The sequence below is a fragment of the Suricata suricatta genome, chromosome 14 (assembly GCF_006229205.1).
Source record: "Suricata suricatta isolate VVHF042 chromosome 14, meerkat_22Aug2017_6uvM2_HiC, whole genome shotgun sequence".
NCBI lineage: Eukaryota > Metazoa > Chordata > Mammalia > Carnivora > Herpestidae > Suricata > Suricata suricatta.
The window spans coordinates 44,850,613-44,870,383 of record NC_043713.1 but is presented as its reverse complement, the minus strand read 5'-3'; the positions used below and the strand labels follow the sequence as shown (position 1 = coordinate 44,870,383).

Sequence of the window (19,771 nt, the reverse complement as noted above, 5' to 3'; positions counted from 1 at the left end):
GAGAAGTGTGCATGGCAGCACTGGGAGGAGCGCCACGTAAGTACATGGACGAAGGCATGCCTCATGCCAGCTGCTTAGCTTTGGCAGGTGGTCTGGGCAGCTCCGTGTCTCAAGCTAGCAATGGCACGCTAGACATGCCTATGTGATAGATCTCATCCAAAAAACAGGTGTGTGACATGCCTTTCATTTAATTGATCTCCATGTCCCAGGACACACAGAGAATGGAGCAAAATGTGTGATGCTTTCATGAAAAATAGTCTCTAGGGTAAAACGGGATGGTGTTGAGGTTGGTCAGGTACACAGAAGTTTCATGGGCTGTATCAGGGCCCAGAAAACATGCCCTCGGGTTCTATATCCATAACATGATTGCCTTGGCTGTATTAAGCATTCTGTTCAAATAAAAGTAGGTCTCCTTATTTTCCTGTCTAGGACTACTGACATTCAAAACAGAGAATCAAGGTCGACAAAGCACAGAGTCTTAGACTGCAATTCTACCCTGGATTTGGAAACAGTTTCTCCGTTGGAAAATCAGATATGCTATCTGCGAAACAATTCAGGAATGGAGGTTATCAACCAGAAAAAAACGTTCTGTCCATAGTAGGAATTTAAAAGGCAATTATGTTTTAGCGATTACTCTAAATTATACATGCTATTGGAAAAGAGAAATATCACGAGCAGTACAAAAATAACACAAAATTTCAATATTCAAAAATGCCAATTGTGGGAGAGACTGTCAGTCACCTACCTCAAAATCTACTCTTCCATTCCATTGAGATGTGAGTGGAATTATGGATAGGGCTTGTTGAATTGCTGTTAAAAAGAACCAACTTAGACAAGAAAGGGCCTGTGAGGTCTTCTGTCTTCCATCTTTTCCTAACCTCCAAATGGCCATGATGACATGAAGTCAGCAGCCCCTGGACAATAGCAGCCATGGGCTAGAAGCAGCTCCGGACTTCTTCACATATAAGCAAGACAAACTTCTTTCTAAATTAGGCTGCAGTTGGTCAGGGGCTTTCTGCTATATATAATCACATAGCTTTGAGTCTGTCCAAAGTCAACTTTCAATCTTAGATGCCACTTGATGTGAATGGCTTTTTATTTGGACAGTAAAGGGAAAAGAAGTCTCCAGTGATCAATGGTTCAACCCAAAGATATTTCATTAACTTAAAAAAAATGTTTAAGAGTAAATTCAATTTATTTTTGTCATGTCAACAAAGAACTGGGTTGTTGAGGAAATCACTGAAGATTCTGATTTCTCAATCTTCTCATTTTATAATGGAGATAATATTGACCTACCTCATGAGCACAGGCAGAGGATTAACTAATTAGCGATTGTCAATCACCATGAAAATATAAATTTTAAGAAGCAATAAGACTTTTCATTAATCTATTAATAGCTGTGCTGGTAATTTCTTCCTTCACTGGAAAAAATTTACATTTGATAAGCACCAAAGGCTCGTAGCATAATAAGAATAAAACTTAAGTGAAAATTAAGTCTGAAGACACTTCATGACATTTTAACAAAAGCATTAAGGCAAAAGATTCTACTATCAAATGTAGTCACCTGGAGACAGGCTCAATATATTTTTAATAAATTAAGAAACTTCATATGATAGTCCATACTGGTTAAGCTATTTTAGAGGAGTATTCTAAAATGGTTCCATAACCCAAGTCACCTCGGCAATTATTCACAGATTCCACCCTACTTGATTTTCAAACTACTCATAGGACAACCTAATATGGAAACAGATATTTTTCCTGGTTCGTAACTAACTTCGTGGTTACTTTGTTTTGTTATTTTGTTGAGTCCTTTTCACATGCCCTGCACTCTGCTTGAACTCCTGAATATTCCAGGAGTGCTGCAACTTGATGTGACACAATGCTGCTGCTTATGAAATTATTTTCTAGATGAGATACAAAAAAAATGTTTTAATATAATTTATGGTCAAATTGGCTAACATGCAGTGTAAAGTGTGCTCTTGGTTTTGGGGGTGGATTCCCATGGTTCATCGCTGAGATACAGAAATGTTAACTCAAAGTCTTTACCCATCTCACTTCCTTACTGAGATGCTTCATCTTGCCCTAACATCCCAGACCATCCCTGTTCCTATTCACTTCCTAATGATCTGGCCAGGTGTATTCACCTGCGGTCACTGCCACCAGCTCCTGCACACTTACCACTCCCTTCTTTAAACACTACAGAACTTGAGGCACCTGGGTGGCTCAGGTGTTTGAGCAACCGACTTTGGCTCAGGGCATCATCCCACAGTTTGCGAGTCTGAGCCTCACATTAGGCTTGCTGCTGTCAGCACAGAGCCTTCTTTGGAATCTCAGTCCCCCCTCTCTCTGCCCCTCCCCTGCTATGCTCTCCCCAAAATAAATAAATTATTTAAAAAAATTATGGAACTTACTGCTCATATTAGAAATTCTGGCATTTAATGCTATACTGTTGTATTCACTTTTTCAGGTACATGTGTTTTCTTCCCCAAGTGCACAGTAAGACCCTTTGCAATCAGGTTCATGACTCATATTTCACAGTGCATAGCAGAAAATGTGAATATACTAAAAACCCACTAATGCGTACACATTAAGTACACTGCTGTAGTACATGTGGTGCACTGCAAAAGGCAACTGTCTTAGGGTCATTTGTTGCACAAATGCATTTCTTCAGGCTCTATTCCCCTAGAAAACAAAAGTATGAGTCTCCCAGATTTAAAGGAATGCACTTCGACCAGATGATTTTCCAAACCATTGATCATCTGAATCTCTATGATTGCTAGGCCAATTTTATGATGCTTACGTGTGTGTACGAGAAACAAGGTATAAATATTTTTAATTGCACTAAGCTAAAATTAATATTTTATAATTTTGGAGCAAATTCACAAAACCAGGGGGGATTATTTTTAAAACACTCTAAAAGATGCATGGGAATAAATAATAAAATAAATAAATAAATAAATAAGCTATGAGTATAACATTTTTCAATGCTATCCCTTGCACAACTGTCTTCTTATACTTAAATGCACCACCGTGCAGGCCAAAAGTTTATGTCAGGGTCTTAATTTTTAATATTTTGTATAGAATAAAATTAGAATAAAATGCTATATAGATACAGAGCCTCTATTCTTTATTCTCAAAATATGATGTCCTCTATTCTATACAAATCTGAACATTAAGGTCTTACTAGAATGGTGATAAGCATGCATAATTAAACTAATTCTTATTTCTTCCAATTGCCCCTTTCCCCCCACACCAATCCCACATTATTCCCCTCTGAATTTTAAAAGGGGGAGAATTTAACACTGAATGCCAAGTATTAACTCATACTAACTCTTTCAAAACCTCTCAGGATTCTGGAAGGCATTGAAATCTAGAATCTGACTCATGTGAGTTATTCTTAAAGGAATCATTACCACCTTTGATAATATTAATACCAATAATTATGTTTATAGTGAGCACTCACTGTGTGCCAAGCACCTTACTGGAATGATGCATCCATTATCTCATTTAATCACCACAACCCTAGGAGGCAGGCAATGTTATTACCTTTTATTATTGCCCCCACTTTACAGATAAAGAAATTTTAGATTAAAAATGTAAGTTATGTGCCTAAGGCCACACAGCTAGCTTCTGGAGAAGTGAGATTTGCATTCTGGTTGGCCAGCTGCCAGAGCCCACCCCTCTATCCATTATACTGACATCTCCACTAGTCCCATTAACCACACAACTCTTTTTTACTCATTTTAACATCTTGAAGTTTTGTTAATTCATCTTTCCTTTAAAAGATTGGTAAGAATTAATTACTACTGAATGATTACATTGATTTTCTTTTTTAAAGCTAATGGAATTTTTAATGAAAATAATGCTCAGGGAGATGATTGGGAACTGCAAGTCTAAAAAATCAAGCCTAAAAGCAGTCTGTGAAGATTCAAGAGGTAGCCACAGATTCCAAAAAAATGAATAGTAAAATTAAATTTTGGGGGGGGTAAGGGGAGTGCTGGTGGCCATCACCAAAATCCCTAAGTAGTAAGATTTTCCTACAGAGATGAACCTTAGGATATATTTCTGAAAAGAAAACCCACTGCTCTAATCCTGTGAGAATAAAGCACCCTTCTTAGCATCCATTTGCTGGATTTCAGTAAGGCATTAAACCTCGGATGTCAAAATTCCTCATCTTGAAAGAAAAGAACACTAGTCAATCTGAAAGCTTTTATATGTCTTGCTTTGTCAGGGTGTCCCTTCCACCCGCCGGAACAACCCTAGCTGTGAGGGGCCTTCTTTCCAGCAGCCGAAGTGAGGAGAAACCGACCGAAGAGGAGGAGGTTCTCCTTATTAAAATGGGGGGAGGGGAAGCTGAATCAGAAACAGTGTCACAGAAATGGGGGGAGGTTGGAGGGAGAAACTTAGATAATTGACAAAGGGAAGACTAAACCACAACTCAAGGAAACAGGAAGCATGCTAAGTGGCCAGATGCCTACCTTTGGTTTCTGGTCTACAAACACGACTGCTGTTAACCAACTTGGCCAAAAAAGTATCTCAAATTTAACATGAGCAAAAGTGACCTCACCAAACATACTTCTTTCTCATCTCTGAGGCCAGGTGACGGTCACCTAATGCACCTGAGGAATTCAGAGACATGGGGCTCTTTCTAGATCTTTTCCTTGTTCTTATGTCCCACAATGAGTCAATCACTCCATCTGGATGATATTTACCTTCGCAATAGTTATTGAATTTGAGCCTCCTCTCCACTCCTGTGCCCACTGCACTGATTTGGGCCCCGTCTTTCCTTAATAGTGCTATCACAAGAGCTGCTAATTCTTCTCTAATCTACTCTCCACGTGCCATCCAACCTGAACAGATGTTCTGCAGAAAATCTTCAATAGCTACCCACTGCCTAAAACAGTAATTATCAAACACTCTTAAGCTTCTAAACTCAATAGTCAAATAAAATCTTACTGGAATATCCACCAGTACATTAAAGAATTCCAGCCCAGGCTGTTCTGAGAGTGGAGGACTCCTGCTAACTCAATCCCTACTTCCATGCCTACCCAGCTGATACCTGCAGAATTCCTCAGAACACTATGAGAAGCACAGGCCAGAGAATCAAATTTAAGTTCTTAGCTTAGCACCCTCCCTCTAAACCCAGACCCTATTTTCCCTTCCTGGTTCATTATAACAAGCAGCCTTCAGGATGGCCCCCAAAGATCCTCATCTCCTGGTATAGGTGCCTTCGTATAATAATTCTCTCTCATTTCATACCAGAATTGGTCTGTTAGTCTGTGTGATCGATAATAGAATATGGCAGCCTTAATAGTATGTCAGTCCAAAGATTAAGTCATAAAAGGCATTGCAACTTCCATATCCTTCCCTCTCCCTCTCCTTCTCCTCAGAGCTCTCATTCTGAGGAAGGTCGGCTGCCATATCCTGAGCTACTCACTAGAGAAGCCCATGTGGTGAAGACCCAAGCTGTCCAGTCAGTAGCTACATGACTGAGCTCAGAAGAGGATCCTCCAACTCCACTCAAGCATTCAGATGGTCATAGCCCTGGCCAACCCCTTAACCACGACCTTATCAGAGACCCTGTACCAGAATCTCCCAAGTAAGCCACTCCCAAATTCCTCACCTCCATAAACTTTAAGATTATGGTTTTAAGTCAGAAAGTTTGAGAGTAACTTGTTACCTCACTAATTCCCTCTCTTGTACTTTTCCTCTTATTTGCATGTGTCCAAGCAGATATTATTCTTTTTCTTACCTCTCCTTTACTCTTCTTTCTTTTTCTCTGCCCGAAATGTTCCCCTCCCCACCTTTCTTCACCTAGCTAACTCTTGTCAACACTACCAGCACCATGTGCTCCAGGAAGCCATCCCTAACCTCCAGGTTGGGCTCAGCAAGCCACTCTCAACCTCGTATTTCCAGGATTTACTGGACAAAGAGTAGGACCTTGGTAAATGCTTATTGAGCTAAATGAATATTGCTGACAAATGCACAGTAGTATTTGGGGAAACAAACTAATGAGACGCGCTATTCATTTCACTATCTCTGCACGGTCTTCTTAGTATAACAAGAAATGATACTACATGCTTTTCATTACACTAAGCCACACTGCAGGATCTAATCAATATAATAATATTTGTATTAATAGAAATGTGTCCGTTTTAACCAGTGTTCACAAGAAGAAAGTTTTTCACTGTTTAACTGAGAGGCACCAACTTAAGCTCTACCTATGAGTGACTACATGCAAAAGTGAAGTCCCTTGTTCTTTTGTTAAGACTGAGACAAATGAACTGCAAAGGGCAGGCAGCATGCTTGAGAAGGGAAGCAATGAGGGGAGGGAGAGAGACACTCAGGTGAGGAGAAGGGGCTGCGTGCGGCCATGCTGCTTGATAATCATACCGTCACTCTAGGTCGAGGGACAAAACAGCCAAAGGAAGTTTTCAGTAGATTTCTACAAGCCAAAGAAAATGATTCTTCGTGTACTGAGAAGAAATGGTTACTTTTAGAAGACTGTATGCTTCCTCACAATATACACAGGTACCTTGGAAAAACAAAAGGAAAATACAAACCTAGAGGCTAAGGCTCGTGCCCTAAAAATAAAGTCCTGGGAAGGGAAGAAAAGCAAAAGAACGGGGGCGAGGGAGTGTTAAATTATAGGGAGAATATTTCAGAAGAATAGGAGGAGCAAAAGAACAATTTTAATATTAGCTCTCAGATAAAATTTCAACTCTTCCCTTTTGAATGCATGATATGTGTAATATTTAATATAAAATATTAAACCAGGTCATGGAGTCACAGAACACTGCTTTCTGATAACCATTATGAAACACGTGAAAAGCAAATATTTTGCATAGAAAATAAAATTACACATAGGAAATAGTAAATCAATGGCAGATCAGACATGTTCCTTTTCAAAAAGATTACAAAAGCATTCTCAACTGTCAACCTGATAATTTAATTATGATGAAGAATTTTTTTTATACATTAAACTATACAAGTCAAGCTGAAAGTCAACCTCAGTAATAAATATATACACCTTAAATAATTCATCAGTTAAATAAAAAAATGTTTTCCTGAAACAACAAAAATACATCTTAGTGTTTGAATGCATAACAGTGTTTTTCTAAAAGGATATTTCTTTTAAGCCATTCTAACAATGCTAACCTTTTCTATACAAAGTCTACTTTGTAAGAATGATAGAGATAGGTAAATTGGTAGTTGCTTTATTTTCTCTGTCTGTAATCAGTTCCTAATGTACAGAAAATCTGAATATTTACCCTCTGTTCCAGTATCTCCCGCATCAGAAAACCAAGAGCTCTGGGGTCATTAAAATGGGCACAACTCCAAGAAAAGCCACATAAGATAGACCAGCCTTCGTTATGTAGATACTGATATGAAAATGGACATTTCTCAGGACTAATTAGAATTTTTACATGGAAAACAGTTCAGTGTGCATGCCTACTGTATGCATCTTAATATTAATTATGCATTTAGAGATTAAAGTTAATGAAGCTCATTACCCCATCATTCTTGTCTGCATTTTTATTTAGTCACCAGGGGGAGCTAATACTGCTCTGTGGGTAGGTAGAGGCAAAGAACTTGATTTTTTTAAAGAAGGAAAATTTTAATTGACACAGTCATTAAATACAATTCAAACAAGGTCCACAGTGTCCATAAGACAAACCTATCATGCACACATGCATGCAAAATAAAAAAATGACGTACATATTATACATAACAAAAAAGTTAGAAAAATCTGAAAGCCATCAATTAGTAGAATCTTGCTGTGCCTAATAGAGGACATATATAAAACTAGTCATTTATGCATATCTTCGGTCCCATTAGGGTCTCACACCATCCAGATGTTGTACATTTGTCCATTTGTTGCACTGATCTTGTTATTTTTCTTGGTTTGAAGTACTACTATGCTTTACAGTCTAACAGTTAATCGTTTGCACAAAATATACCATATAATTACATTATAATCAGCATTGAAACAAATGTTTCTTTATCCTTTGACTTCAAATATTTCCTTCTGTTCCAAATATATTTTTTAGCACTTTTAATGTGTGTTCAAAGGGTTCTACCCAATAATCTACTTAAATTCATTCTACAATTCACCCAGGAGACACAATCCCTTTAAACTTTGAGAAGCTCCAGTTGGAACAAAGAGGGGAAAAGGGTTCAGAGTTTGTGAAATAATCACCTCTAATCGATCAATTTCCCCTGAAGGTAAAGCTGAAAGAAAGGAGTGAAGAGTTCCAGTCCAATTCCTTGAAGTTTAAAGCAACTAAGCCCTGAGGCACAGTGTAGAATGATTCCTGCCTTCCCCTCCCAAGGCCTATTAAGAGGTCATAGATCTCTGTGACATGGCGGCCATTCCCCGAAGACAAGATCCCCAGCCAAAGTAGCACAAAGAGAAAGAATGGGGAAACAGTCTACTTTTAATACTTCTTTAGCAACTCACTACCCTTTAAAGGAAGTAGATACTGGTCACAAGCATCCTAAGTAATGTGTAAAAAAAAAAAAAAAATCAAGTGCAGTCATGCAAAATGTAAAACTTCAACATCTTAAGTTGTGTCATATTAAATTTCACATCTGAGAATGGGCTAAGCGTGGCAGAGTCCTTGGGCACCCACGACTGTATCCAAATTGCTACACATTGCCCTGCTTGTAAGACAGACTAAATGGCTGCACAGGGCCTAGGAAATAGTTGATCTCTTTCAATTCATCTTCCCTACAAAAGAGGCCCCACTGTTTCCACATCCCAAGTACAGCCCGTCATTTATAATTTTTACACTTCTCCACAGGGACAAACTGACAGCTTTAATTACCATCAATGACCATCAAGGACGCAGTGGAAATTCTTGAAGATATTATCCCATGGACTGTGTTCTTGACATTTTATTTACAATTTTTGGCAAATAAATCCTGAAACCACAGATGATTATATATTCATTATCAATTATACAACTAAGGCAAAACCATTTATCTAAAACAGTTGTGGTTTCACAAGGCATCTAGAGGTAACAAGTTTTTCTACACAGACAAATAATGCTAATTTTTTTTCTTGGATTATAGTCATTTCAAAATGCTAATATCAAAAACCTCAAATTAATCAAAGTGCAGGTAATTTGCAAATATAGCTAATATGTGACATCCTCCACTTTGGTTCTACTGGTAGAAAATAAAGTGAATGCACCCATCTATTTTCTGTTTCTAGGAGTTTCATCCTTCAGGAACTTTCCCCTCATAATCAGTAGTTTTCTTGTGATTTACAACTTATTAAGGCAGGCTGAGAATAAAAACACCAATTTTAAAAGGCGTATCAAAAATACATAGAAATATTTCTTAATGACCCCTGTGAACATTCCAACTATTTAATTTTAATAAATTAATACACATAATAACTCATTCACAATGGGAAAACGTAACTCATCGGTACAGTACTTTTATAAATCCTAATTACAATGTGCCAAAGCATTCAAAGAGCATTGAGAAAATAATGGACCAAAAATGAGTATTTTTACAGCCATGTTTTGATAAAGGATTTTACAAACAAATATATCCAGAAGAGAACGGTAGATGAGGTACTAATGTCAAAACTTGTTGGTGGCATTAACAAAGCTTTCATAGCAGGTAATAGATTAACTGACTCGCCCTTCAAAACTGGAAAAAGGAGCTCACCCAGCCAACAGCTCAGAGGTGGCAACCAATTAGGGAGAATGGCTTTTCTCTGGTAAATGCATAGAACTTGGCCGTGGCCCTGCCAGACTCTGAAACTGACAGGCTCAGCCCCATCACTTCATCTGAAACTGAGAGGAGCAGAGACTGGCGAGCTGTTTTGCACATGATCTACGACACAACAGTCAAGAACAGCAGTCTCTGAAATCTAGAGTACAAATCCTAGTACAGAGCAGATACTCGACTACTTAGAAACCAGTCAGAACAGACACTAGCCATAAATAGCCATCCAGAAACAAAGCAGACCTTCCAGAGAGCAGGAAGATAAATAGTGTCCCCTCAGCCCGGGTGCCCTTGCTTTTCCAGGACCTTCCCACACCTCAAAATAATGCAGTCTTCCGTGTCCAGTAAAACAGACTTACGGATCATCTTCTTTAATGTTAACTAGTCTAATGCACACAAAATCTTCAAATGCTGACAAGTGATTTTTAAAGTTTTGTGCAAGGAAACCTGCAGGGTACTGACAGTGGAGAGCACAAGTCATCAGCAAGAAGATGGCAAACCTGGCCCTTCCACTCCTAGGAAAAGCTCTTTGCCAGCCAGTGTGTAAAGGAGGAAAACAATTTAATGAGACCTGACCAAAACCTGGCAAAACAAAACTGAGATGATCAGGAAAGCTATCTGAAATACGGGCTTACGTCTACCATTACTGATGACAGACCTCACTGAGAAGTGCAGTAACACACATTCTCTCTTCGCTGTTTCTGTGAGCGAGGTTTTTCCGCTCTCATGGCCATTTAAAATGAATCGTTAAAATAAGTGAATCTAGACCAGGACTATAAAACAACCTAAGTTTATTTTAAATACCTGGGTATTTCATCTGTACTTCAGTTTTCAGTTCTGTTTTTATGAATGTTGTACCATATGTGCCTCTGTGAAATGTATTGATAAATATGTTTGATAAAGAGGCATACTAACTTTTTTCTTATTAAAACGTTTGGAAATGATTAGTCTAAAAATTAAGAAATATGTGGAGAAGGGACTGGGAATGGAATCAATGGAGGCCATGAAACTCCATTTTGGGGAGCTTAGGAGATTTGGAGAAGTAGGCGAAAAGCTAAAAAAAAAATATTGTACGTAGGAAACAAGGAATTGATCAAAATGGAGCGAAATAAAAAATAAAACATACAATGCCTTAAGCCTAATTATACAGAAATAAATTACTAATTAATATATAAATGATTCATAACAAAGTATGAATAATGAATCCATATAGAAATTATTACAGAAATATGCAAATAAAAGCTGTATGCCTTAAACTCAATTGATATGAACTAAAAAGTTAAAATATCACATTTAGTTCATGTAATTTATTGCAACTAATGCTTTAAAAAGGAAAACCAAAAAAAGGTTCTAAAAAGAGTTTCGATATGCTTCTATGAAAATAATGCATCATTCCATCAAATTCTCAGTTTCCTTATTCCCTGTGCCAACAGAACTAGCTGTTAGAGTACTTGATTTTTGGATGGAACCAGCCAGTCTGTAATTTGCCACAACCATATAACACATGTACAATCACTTTCACTTTTTAACAAAATTCATCGGGATAAAAAAAAAAAAAAAACATGTTGAAAAGTCTTTAGTTCACAAAACCTATTGGAGTTTCCAAGACATATCATAACTTTTCAAATCAAATGAAGTGAACACGTTATTTTTTCTGATGCACAGCATCCAGTTCAGTTCATTTTCCCCAAATGTGAGCCTGTAATAATATTTGCAAAGGAGCCACAAATAGAGAGACTGGTTTTATAAATCTGGTCTACAAACATGTTCCCCAAAAGTGCGACAGCCTTGCTATCACACTTATCTCTACCAATTGTATGGTGTGCCAGCCGGTTAAGAACTAATACAATCTAAAAACTCTTTAGTTTTTTTCTGCATCTACACCCAGGCAATTCACATTAATGATGTGAAAGAACACTTAACAGACAACTCAAGTTTGCAAATTAGCAGGAAAGAAGAGACAAAATGACTCAGAGCATCAAGCATACAGTATTACCAAATGCACTTTACACATTTATCCTGTTAAGTGTAGCGTAGTTTTGATGATTTACAATGCTAGTTCACACTCAGTTTTGTAAGCATAATAAAGTCTCCGTAATCTCAGCCTTCCCCACAGCACCCTGCTATTAAATCTTTGTTGAGAAGTGTGATGAGACCCCTCTGGCTTCCAGCCTTCCCCACCCCCAGAGGGAATTGGCAAGAAATGATAGGGTTTGTGGATTAGTAAAATAAGAGGTTCTCTGTGCTTTTCCTTCTTTAAATATATATTTTGATAATCTGTCTTCTGTATCAGAGAGTCCCAACAGCATTAGACTGTTGATTTCCCTCCTTTCCCAGCCTCCAGGAAAAAAAGAGAGCAAGACTAGGGCAAGACAGGTGGTTTCCATCTACTGAGACAACTGAAAAGCGGGATTTAATTTTTTTCTTTCCCCCCTTCCCCTTATTCCTTCAAGCGGGGATGATACATAACTTACCACATGTTGGATTCCAGACTAGAAGAAACTTGCACCATGAGACAAAAAAAGAAAGCTCACCTTCATGAGTGCCACCTTGTCCCTTCCTATCCTTAAGGGACTGTGTTGTTTTCTAGATCAGGACTCTTGTCCAGAATAGTTCCCACATTCCATTACCCTTCAGTGATGAACTCCACGAATTATATGTATGATCCCTTAGATCTCCAGGTCTCCAGATGGATCTACTGGCTGTGAATTTAGTCCATGTTACTAATATCTACCCATGAACTAATCTGGGGCATACTTAATACACGCGATGATTTTCGAATCTGGGTCTAGAATTGGTCATCTTGCTCCATATGTGAACTTCATCTTCTAAGGCTCAGTCAAATCTGGAGTCTAGTCTGGGGTCACTTGGCAAAACTATATCAGGATTTCAAGACATTTAACACAGAGTGAATCAATTTTTATCTAGGCAGACTCCCCAAGGAATGCTTGGGGATGAAAGTCACCAAAGGAACAAATCACAAATTACCAAGAAACCCTCAGTTACAGGATGGAAAGAATCTGAAAGCAGGGTATCTACCAGTTCTCTGACATTGGAACTACCCTCAGAAACTCCCAAAGGCGTCAAACCACAAAATAACTCAGCTTTCCATTCTCTTATAAATCAACAAGTTTTAAGATTTCTTCATCTCCCAATTCTCCTCTACAGTGAACCCTCCAGAACACTACTTTTCTTCATGTAAATTGTTTACCAAACAGTCTGGCTGGAGAGGCCCAATCATGTAAAGACTTCAAGGTAAATAGGAAGGAAGCTCTAAGAAGCAAGGGAAAAAGGAGAGAAAGCAGTGAGAGACTCTAAACCAAGACGAAGGAAGCAGAGAAATATGGGCAACCAAAAAAATGAAGAGTTTAGGAAATGACAGAAATCAGAGGGAATGACAAGAATACAAATGGGGCTAGATGAAGTGAAACGACAGAGACAGTAGAAAAGAACAATGAGAGAGTCAACTAAGAGGGGAAAAGAAAACTAGAAATACCCTCCCCTCCCTTACTGAACTAACACTTTGTCCATGGGAGTCTGGGGAGGAAAGCACCAGAAAAAAGAGTTAACTGAAGCAGCAGGAAACAGGAATCTGAGGAGTTGAACTTCCCAACTTACATTAAAATGATTTAATCAAAGGAGCCGGTAGAAAGCATCATTTTACTTTTTTTAATTAAAATACTTCCAAGGATCTTTAATCTTTTTCAGGTTAGTCTGAAGGGTACCCTTAGCCAACTCAAGTGTCAACTTCAACACCTTTAATGAACGCGAATGACTCCTGATTTTGTTTCTCCCTCTTTTCTCTCTGATCCTCCACTTTTGCTTTTCCTCATCAATCCTCCACCCTCCCAGAGAAATCCTCCTCAACAACAAACAGGCCCAAGGCTGAGCAGATCTACCCTTCCTGAAATGTGTTTCACTGTCACATGCAACCTTCTGGTTTCCCACTTTTGATTAAGAGGTTGTGGTATGTGAGCACAGATGAGCTCCCCTACTTTTACCAAGTTTAAGATCAAAATAAACCAAATATTTTACTAGAGTGAGGAATTTTTCTTATTTTTGAAGAAAAACAATTTTAACCCATAAATAACTCCACCATACCATGTGCTGAAAATCCAGCATTTTCTGCACTGATATTAAAGTCGTATAATATATAAAGAAATATAAATTGTATAATATAGAAAGTTGTATAGGAATAATATTTTTGGCTTCTATTCTGTTTCATAAAACTGAACATAGGGATAACCATGTGGCAGAAACTCAATAAAAAGTAAACGCTAAACAACCCACTCTTACCTAAGGTAAGATTCCTTGCTGGCAGAAGATATACTAGCCATGCCAGTCAAGTCGCTGTGTTTTTACTCTATCAGTGGTGATGACTCTACATGAGGAAAGCTCCTTGTAAATCACCAGCTATTCCACTGAAAAGAGAAGCCTACTAATTGTCTGCATTTAATGGATCTTTCCAAAACTGCATTCTAAGGGATAAAAAAAAAATGCCTTAAATGAAGTCAATTAAATGTATGTGAGCTAGAAAATGCAAATAAATCCACAAAGAATACCAATACACACCAAATAGTATGCTAAAATTAGAAAGACTGACAACACAAATGTTAGCAAGGAGGTATAACTGGAACTCTCAGACATTGCTGGCAGGAGCATAAAATGGTGCATCCACTTTGGGAAAAGGTTCAGAAGTTTTTATACAGTTAAATATATCCCACCATCCCTTTCCCATGACTCAGCAATTCTACCACGACTTATTAAATCGAGAGAAATAAAACATACGTCCACAGAAAGACCTACATAGGAAGGTTCACAACAATTTTATTCATAAAAGCCAAAAACTAAAACATAACCAAAATGTCTACCAATGGGAGAATGGAAAGAAATGATAAAATATTCATCTTATGGAATACTAGTCAGCAAGAAAAAAAAAACCTCATTATTCATATATACAACATGAATGACTCTCACAGACATTATACTGAACAAAAGAAGCTGGAATCACGGGGAGCCTGAGTGGCTCAGTTGGTTAAACTTCTGACTTCAGCTCCAGTCATGATCTCACGGTACATGGATTCAAGCCCCAGATCGGGCTCTGTGCTGTGTCGCTCAGAGCCTGGAGCCCACTTCAGATTCTGTGTCTCACTCTTTCACTGTCCCTCCCCTGCTCATGCTCTGTCTCTCTCTCTCAAAAATAAACATTAAAAAAAAAAAAGCTAGACTCAAAAAGGTATACAATTCCACTTATGAGAAGTCTTAGAAAAGGCAAAACTAATCTTTGGCTAAAAAACTTAAAAGCTCATTACCTATGGTGGACCATTATTGATCAGAAAGTGGTAGGGAGGAATTTCTAGAATGCAGGGAGTCATTTCAGAGGGATGTGGGTCACATGAAATATACATATTTTGTCAAATTCATCAAATTGTACACTGATGATTTATAAATTTCACTGTATGTATATGTCACATTAAAATTATAGCATTAATAATAATAAACAACTATGAAACTCTAGTTAGTTGATCTGCTTATCATGATCATGAGTAAGCAACTTTGAAAAAGCTTCATGTGTATTCCAGATTCAAGCATATGAGGATGAAAAGCTAAGTTTCTCACTGCTAACGAATATAGTAATAAATACGGAAAGGAAAAAGACTGAGATGAACCTGCAGTGTTGGACTGAATTAGAGGTATAAATACGAACACTCGCATCTTATGTGTATATTAAATTTACAAACACACTTCCAAATTCTGTCTGCTGAAAGGCTCTATAATCAATGATACACCTACAGCAATGAGCACACCTAGTGCCCATATCATGGTTTCTAAATACCTTTCTTCTTAAAGGAATGTGGGCTCCTTGAAAAAAAGGCTGCTTGTCAACTGGTACATACGAAAATGTTATGAATAAGATAATAATATGAATAAGAATATGATAAGCCTGGGGCAACTGCCTGCAGCAGAAACTAAGTCAAGTCCTCCAATAGTGAGCATAATGATAAAGACATATGAAACTAACACAAGATCCAGTTTGAAGGGATTCCCATTGGCTAAATCTCAGGCAATCTGAGCATCACAATAATGACAGTAATGAATTATGGCCACCGAATAAAATAAAAATCCTAAAGCCCTTAGTGATATGAATTAACAAATGAGTTAATGCATAAGAAAGGACATTGTGGTGGAAAGCTAATAAAGAACTACAAAAATTATCAAGTTACAATGGATGTTTTATGAGGATGAGGATATTTATATGGTATAAAAGCATCTTCCCACCAGTTATTTATTTCTTACAAAGGGAAAATAGTAGCTTTACACGGGAGAAAGTTGGTGGACTCCACCTTCAATAAATATTCAATGTTAACATCATCAACATCAGGACACCCAGCACCACACACTTGCATGCTTAATGCACTGAGAAGAGCACAGCACCATGGGTGCTTTTCCTACCACAGAATTCTAGAACTTGAATTTAATCATAAGGAAACATCAGACAAACCCAAATGCAGATGGGCATTCTATAAAGTAGCTGATAGATACTCTTCAAAAATGTCATGGTCAAGAAAGACTAAGAAAGGCTGAGAGATCATTCTAGGTGAAAGTAAACAAAAAAGACATAACAAATAAATGTTATGCATGATCCTAAATCCTAGACAAGAAAAAAGAGTTATAAAGGACATTATTGAAACAACTACTCAAATTTAAATATTCATATTCATTGTGGATTAGATAACAGTGTCCATGGTATTTAAATATTAATTTTCCTGATTTTGATAAGTATGCTGTGGCCATGTTAGAGAATATTTCTTCTTAGGAAATACATAAGTTATATTTAGAAGGGTGTGATGTCACCAATCTTCTCTCAAATAATTAAGAAAAAATAATGAAAGAGAAAGATAATGACAAAGCAAATGAGGTGGAATGAAACTAATCACTGAATCAGTGAATTGGGTAAATAATGTACAGGCATTCTATGCATTATTTTTGCAATTTTTCGTTAGTTTGGAACTGTAATAAAAGAAAGGTTACCAAAAATCCTAAAAACCATAAAAAATTATGTGTGTGACCAATGTTTATAAACGCAACATGAAAGCCCAAACTTAAGATCCAATCAAGAGTGTAGAGTTTCCTGAAAGAAAGAAGATTCGATGGCCTAACCTCATTTGCCATAGTTCCTTCTTGAAAAGCCACAGTGCACTTTAATAAAGAAGCCTATTTAATTGGATTTAATCCAACACTTCCACAAAAATCTGTTCAGAAAACCTGGCTAAAATGGAATACCTTTTAAAATCTTACAAAAATGGAAATATTGTATAGAAATACTGTATGGAAATACAATATGGATATTGTATGGAAAACAGTTGGAGAGTCGCTTGTTTAACTAAATACATTTCCTACCCATTGTTAATTGAAGAAAGATTTGTGTTGGGAAACTAAGAGAGAGAGAGAGAGAGATTTACAAACACATACAGAGCCACAGAACGTCAGCTTCCAACAGCAAGAGAAAAATTACATGAATCTAAAACACAAAAAAATACCTGCCTAAAATGTCCCACTCAGGCTGATACAGTCTGTTCTTATAGAATATGTTTTTAAAGAGGGTAGAAATTTGGCAAACTGAGTCTTAGTTGTATTCAACAATCAAACTGAACATGCTTCCTGTTGCTTTAAATTGGAGTTTTCCTATGAACCACATAGCAGAACAGTGTCCACACCTTAGTGGGAACATACTGTGGGCAGACACTATCCAAGGCTCAAAGAATATGGGGACGAAGAAGACACGGTTCCTGCCATCCATGTGTTCCCAGTCTCAAGAGTGACAGGGAGATGTGACCGCATGCAGTAGGAATTGTGAGATGCAGGACCAGGCAAAGGACTTTATGGGAATACCAAAAGGCACCCAACTCAGGCAGAGAGACATCAAGGAAAGCTCCCTTGAGGAAGCAGTATTTAAACCAAAATAACTTAATCTATGCTTCATTTCTTTGAAAACATATTCACAGGGTTCTTTTTTTTTTAACTGTATTTTATCCATGATGTTAGATTCTGAATCCACATGGCATCACTATAGTTAGTAGAAAAAATAGAAAAATGTACCTGTGAGCTATTAAAATCTAGGGGCACCTGGGTGGCTCAGTGGGTTAAGATCCAACTCATGTCATGATCTCACAGCTTGTGAGTTTGAGTCCTGCACTGGGCTCTGTGCCGACAGCTCAGAGTCTGGAGCCTACTTTGAATTCTGTGTCTCCCTCTTTCTCTGCCCCTCTCCAGCTCTCTCTCTCTTTCTCTCTCTCAAAAATAAATAAACATTTTTTTAAAAATCTAGGTACAATTCATAATCTAAGAACTGTGACACTGAGTTGGTCATAATTCACCATCTTAGAATTCTCTCTAAAGCATTTCTAGACTTACATACGTGTTCAAGCGTGGGAGTAAAACAACTGGAAGAGAAAAAAAAGGTACAACTAAAACAATCAAAAATAGAATGGTATGCGAAGACAGGAAGTGATAAGTATTGTTTACCTGTCAACTGACATTGATTAATCTTGTGTTCTGTGATATCACTCAGTGACTCAAACACCTGGAGGCAGCTGTCACAGCTGTGCACAGCTTCGTCTTCCAGCTCCTCTCCGTCTTCCGGCCTCTTCTTACAGTCTACTGCCTCCCCATCTTCAGTCTTGTCTTCAAGTTTACAGTTGGGGTCTAAAAGAAAATCAAGACCTTAAGTACAGGGGTTTAAAGACAGGTTCCTTCAAAGTAACATTTAATCTTCTCACTACCAAAAACAGAAGCACCATTTTCCCAGAAGCTGCAAAAGGAGGGCTTCCTGGCAGATTTTATTCCAGAAGAACCCAAAGTGAGCCTTCCCTAAGATGTGTCAGTTCATGGGGACTGAAGTTTTCCCTTCCCTCCACCACACAGGCCTTTTCTCATCTCTTCCTTCAAATAATTCATTATTCGTCCACCCTCAAGGTGAACTCTGCCATTTTTCATAGCCTTTTCGGGGGGTTGGCTTAGAAGATAGAGATAAAGCACTTTTAAAATTAAAGTCTCCAATGCAAAGGAAAAAAAAAAAAACACTGTGCTTAAGAATGAATTCCCTTTCTGTTAAATATACTGTTTCACGGAAAATTACCAGAATTAGCCTAAAGTCTAGAATAAGTAAGCTAATTACCATAAGCACGAAATTGACCTTTACTTACAAAGTGGTCAAAACACACAGTTACCCCATTATTTGTTAGACAGCGATAGCAAAATAAGCCCTACCGCCCAGCGAAACATTATTTCCAACACAGATTCAAGTGTAAATATATCGGCATGTCTCTGGTTTTCAAACAAGCAATCATTAAAAAAAAAAAAAAAGGCAAGATATCCAAGAGTAACTATAAATTATAATGAAGTCAACGACTTAAATTGGCATTATCAATGTCAAAAAGCTAAGTAGTGGGAAAACTAAAAATAGTTCCATTCTACCCTCAGAATGATATATAAACAGCAACGGGGAATAAGAGTGTAGAAGATGCAGAATATTTTTACTTAGAGTGCCATAAATACTTTAAAAACGTTTTGATTATACGTGGCTGCCCTGTGGCTCATTTTAGGGAAGGGTCCCTAAACATCCTGGTGCCATCCCTCCTCTTTACCGGAAAGCAAAGGTGGGGAAGGAAAGGAAAGAGAGAATATGCCTCTTTGGGGGAAATTGGGTAATATAATCTGTGACATAATTTATGGGACATTAATTTCTAATAGCAAAAAGTCCTCTGAAGTCAGAAATAAATTATGTCTCAAAATATAGTCAATAAAATGGTGATAAAAGAGTTGTATCAAGATACCTAAGAAATATGTAATGCATTATCTGTAGCCAATTTTTTTTATATGGAAGGATAAAAATTTGAAATGTTAAAACCAAGAATTCACAGAATCAAAATTAGCCCCGGATTTCTTAGAAAAGTCAGTGAGTGCCACCACACCACCACCCTGATGTCTGGAAATGCTCTCTGCTGCCTTGCATGTAACACGTTTCCAT

General features: G+C 37.7%; 1 protein-coding gene across 2 annotated transcripts in view; it reads right to left on the bottom strand.

Moving 5' to 3' along the window:
• The window catches only part of ZNF521 (zinc finger protein 521), a 245,989-nt gene extending 227,573 nt beyond the window's left edge, over positions 1 to 18,416 (bottom strand). The window contains exon 1 of one of the 2 annotated variants that reach the window (XM_029922631.1): positions 18,268 to 18,416. The gene's annotated coding sequence lies outside the window, so the exon portion shown is untranslated. The remainder of the gene's footprint in view (positions 1 to 18,267) is intronic. The other variant, XM_029922634.1, reaches the window with a different exon arrangement.
• Between the last annotated feature and the right edge of the window lie 1,355 nt (positions 18,417 to 19,771).